The sequence below is a fragment of the Canis lupus genome, chromosome 22 (genome assembly GCF_011100685.1).
Source record: "Canis lupus familiaris isolate Mischka breed German Shepherd chromosome 22, alternate assembly UU_Cfam_GSD_1.0, whole genome shotgun sequence".
Lineage (NCBI taxonomy): Eukaryota > Metazoa > Chordata > Mammalia > Carnivora > Canidae > Canis > Canis lupus.
In genome coordinates this window covers 49654240-49658866 of record NC_049243.1, presented here as the reverse complement: position 1 = coordinate 49658866, position 4627 = coordinate 49654240, and the positions used below count along the sequence as shown (strand labels likewise).

Sequence of the window (4627 nt, the reverse complement as noted above, 5' to 3'; positions counted from 1 at the left end):
GGGAAAAAAGAGAAGAAGAAACCCCATTGATTTCTGTATGTATGATTAATAAAGTCTGGAAGAAAACTTAATAAAGGTACATAGAAAACTAGCAGATGGAAATATAATTTAGTTGTTAATTTAAGAACAAACATTTATGTAGTAAAATAATTCATTACAGTGCTCCATGTGGTTCAACAGGAAGAAATACTTATATTGTCCTAATGTAATGTACATATATTAATTTCAGCAATGTCAAACGTTATTCTGGGAGGATTGTGACGTGTATAACATAAGAAAGAATAATACTGGCCACCTGGGTGGCTCAATCCATTTAGTGTCTGCCTTCAGCTCATGTCACGATCTCAGGGTCCCACATCAGACTCCCTGCTCAGTGGGGAATCTGCTTCTCCTTCTGCCCCTTCTTGCAGCTCATGCTCATTCTTCCTCTTTCTCTCTTTCTCTAGAGTGTGCATGTACAAAAATAAATAAATAAAATCTTTATATATATAAAAAAGAAAAAATAATACCGATTGACTATAGTAGGGGCCAATTATATCATCTCACTAGAAAAAAGAATTAATTTATAATAAGCACACTGTTTAGAAATTTGGGCATAAATCTCAGGTAAAATAATTAGGAACATTGAAAGTGGCTGCGGAATTTGGAATATAATGGTAACCAAGCCAGACAATGCTCTTGCTCTTGTGGAGAATGGAAGTCAGAAGGAATTACACATAATTGAATGAGCAACTATAAGGAAGTATAATAGTGTTATAAGAGAAGTATAGGAAGCAAATGGGCCAGTTGGGATACAGCTGATCTATTTTATTGTTTTTTTTTTTTAATTTTTTATTTATTTATGATAGTCACAGAGAGCGAGAGAGAGGCAGAGACACAGGCAGAGGGAGAAGCAGGCTCCATGCACCGGGAGCCCGACGTGGGATTCGATCCCGGGTCTCCAGGATCGCGCCCTGGGCCAAAGGCAGGCGCCAAACCGCTGCGCCACCCAGGGATCCCTATTTTATTGGGTTTTATGTTAAATTGGGCTTTGCCAAAAAGCTGTCTTTGTATCTATTCTTACTGATGGAAAACTTTGCCAAAAGTGTCTGCTGCTGTTCAATATTTTGACTGTGGTTGGATACACAGACACACGCAGGTGATAAAATTGTGTAGAACTAAACACTCACAGGAGCATAAGTAAAACAAAATTGAATAAGATGGGTGGATTGTACCTATGTCAAATACTGATGGTGATTAATTTTGCAACATTATCCCGCTGAAGCAGGTTAAGTGTATATTCTGTTATTTCTTACATGTGAGTCTATCACTATCTTAATAAAAATTTCAGTTAAAAAATGTATTATCGGGAACCCTGGGTGGCACAGTGGTTTAGCGCTTGCCTTTGGCCCAGGGTGTGATCCTGGAGACCCAGGATCGAATCCCACGTCGGGCTCCCAGTGCATGGAGCCTGCTTCTCCCTCTGCCTGTGTCTCTGCCTCTCTCTCTCTCTCTCTCTGTGACTATCATAAATAAATAAAATAAAATAAATTTTAAAAAATGTATTATTGGTTTTTTTGCAGATTCAGGATCTTTCAGATTGCAAGTACCAAGGGCACATTCAAAGTATCTCAGGTAATAGGGAATACAATTAGAGAGAAGGAAAATGTTTCAATATCAAAGATAGCAGTCTTCAAAGGAAACCAAAACAGTACTCAAATCATCTGATAGCAGCTCTGGAAGACATAAAAGTTGAGAGTCTATTATTGTTCCCTGAATTAGGGCCCTGTCCCTGTGGATAATTATCAGCGTCTCCACATCTAGTGTTCCTGCCATCATCCACAAGAGAAGACTGAATTGATTTGTCCTTCACTATCCATGAGAGGGTAGTTATGGTAGTCAGAATTCTTGGTTGCATGTAATAAATTCTATTAATTTTCTAGGGCTACCATAACAAAGTACTACAAACCAGGTTGCTTAAATAACAGAAACTTATTATTTCAAAGTTCTGGAGTCTGTAAGTCTTCAATCAAGATGTTGATAGGGTTGTTTCCTTCTGAGGGATGCCAGGGAAGGATCAGTTCCAGGCCTTTTTCCTTGGCTTATAGTTGACTGTCTTCATGTTCACATGGTGTTCTCTCTATAAATGTAGTCACAGACTGTATTTTTATAAGGACTGTTTTATAAGAACTCAAGTCTTATAAGGGGATATTACTTATTTCACATCTGTAGGAAGGCCAGGGGTCTCAGGAACAGTGGGCAGCAGCGCCTGGAAAATCATCTAGACTCTGGCTTCTACAACTATTTCACAGCTTCACAGAGTTTACTTGCATGGGACAGGGAACATGATGACTGGTGGCTCCAGAGATCTACGTTTCCATCATCAGAGAGGAGGTGAATCTTAGACTTGCTGGTTCCAAATCAAAATATTTTGGGATAAAGGTTGTGATTGATCCAACTGGGCTTTAGATCCCATCCTTAGACTAATTGCTGTGTCATAATTCTTTCTACATATGTGCCACATGGTCTGAAGGAATGTTTTTTTAGAAGAGAGTAATTTTCTTGGTGGGCCAACCTAAAAATACCTATTACCTTGTCCCTGCTGGGTAAAGCCCCTTCCAAAGCTACCTCCTGCTATTGGACTAGGCTCCTAATAATGGTCTAATCAGTTTGGCCAGGGTCACAGTGTGTTATGAAACTGTGTGGTGCCAAGCATGGCATAATGTATGTAGAGAATGCTTTAGCAGAGCTCTGTGGCCAAGGCAAGCATTAAAGATTTTCTCAAAACTGGACAATGTATTTAGAAGACCTATTTTATAGATGTAGACATAGAAACATATAATTGCAAATATAAACTGCAACAATCCCAGGATAACATATAAGCTGTGGGATTTTTTTTTTTTTTTTTTGCTGTGGGATTTTATAAAACAAGTTTCTAATAGCTTGTTTCCTTATATATTTGTTCTCTCTTTTTAAGGTCAAATGCAAAGGAGAGTATCCTGGTTAATTGAGCATTGTACATGCTAAATTCTCCAGTTCATTAAGGTCACTTATTTTAGAATTGTGCAGATCACTTAAGACCATATGATGGTTAGAAAAGCAAACCAAACACTACATTTCCAGAAAACTATGTCCACACAAAAACCTGCATGCAAATGTTATTAGCAACTTTACTCAGAGCTGCTACAATGGAAAGAGCCAAGATGTCCTCCAGCAAGTGAACACATAAATAAACTGTCATGCATCCAGATGATGGAGTATTCAGTGATAAAAAGAAATGAGCCATCAAGCCATGAAAAGACATGAAGGAACCTCAAATATTGTTAAGTGAAAGAAGCCAATCTAAAAAGTCTCCATACTGTATGTTTCAAATTATATGACATTCTGGAAGAAGTAAAACTATTGAGACAGTAAAAAGATCATCCAGGGAATCCCTGGGTGGCTCAGCGGTTTAGTGCCTGCCTTTGGCCAGGAGCGCGATCCTGGAGACCCGGGATCGGGTCCCACATCGGGCTCCCTGCATGGAGCCTGCTTCTCCCTCCTCCTGTGTCTCTGCCTCTCTCTCTCTCTGTGTCTATCATAAATAAATAAATAAATCTTTAAAAAATATATTAAAAAAAAAGATCATCCATATCAAAGATAAACAAAGCTGGATGCTAGCTAAAGTGGTGAGGACAGATTTCAAAAAATTGCAATAGGGAAACGAAACCAGAGTGAACTGAACTCCACCTTGCTCTGTACGGAGGTAGCTATATTTTGAGGAGGGAACGGGAGGGAAGGAAGAGTCAGAGAAGTGAAAACTTACAAAAAACAAGGATGGAAGGTTAGTCCATATAAAACCCATCTGGGTTTGCTGACTGGAGCTTGTGGAAGTTAGGCTCTTACCTTCCCACAGAAGCCACAAGTCGGGGCCCTGACTTTGGGTGTCAGCTGGAACAGTCAGTTCTTTGGGGGAACCTTGAATTTTCTCAGGCAGCTACTTTGAGAGGGTGAGAGTCATCCGTGGGATGTTGCCATTAGCTGCTAGCAACTATTTTAGTGTTTGTTCCTGTCTTCTTAGGCCAAAGTTGAAACCTAGTCTAGAAAGAGCTCAGAGGGGATGCCAGGATGGCTCAGTGGGTGAGCGTCTGCCTTTGGCTCAGGTCATGATGCCAGGGTCCTGGGAATGAGTCCCACATCAGGCTCCCCAAGGGGACCCTGCTTCTCCATCTGCCTATGTCTCTGCCTCTCTCTCTGTGTCTTTCATGAATAAATAAATAAAATCTTAAAAAAAAAAAAAAAAGAGCTCAGAGGAGCCTTGTTAGGGTTTTTTTTTTTTTTTTTTTTCCTAGTTAGGGTTTAGACAGAATTATTGTCAGTGGTTACCATGGCTTTGTTTGGTGGGGAGGGAGAGAGAGATCAATAGGTGGAGTGTGGGGGACTTTTAGGGCAGTGAAATATTCTTTATGATACTATCATGGCATGTTCCTGTTATATATCTGTTAAGATACACAGGATGTATAATATCAAAGAGTAGAACCAATGTAAACTACAGATTTCAGTTAATAATATTATCTCAACACTGGCTCATCAATGCTAAGAAATATACCACACTGATGCAGGATGTTAACAATAGGGAAAGGATGTATGGGGAAGAGGGGGATATATG

General features: G+C 39.6%; 1 long non-coding RNA gene across 1 annotated transcript; it reads left to right on the top strand.

Annotated features, from left to right (window-relative positions):
* Window positions 1-1568: 1568 nt before the first annotated feature.
* Window positions 1569-3423, top strand: LOC119865151. Its single transcript, XR_005376077.1, has 3 exons — window positions 1569-1865; window positions 2212-2373; window positions 2957-3423. It is a non-coding gene; the product is annotated as an uncharacterized LOC119865151 (long non-coding RNA).
* Window positions 3424-4627: the final 1204 nt, after the last annotated feature.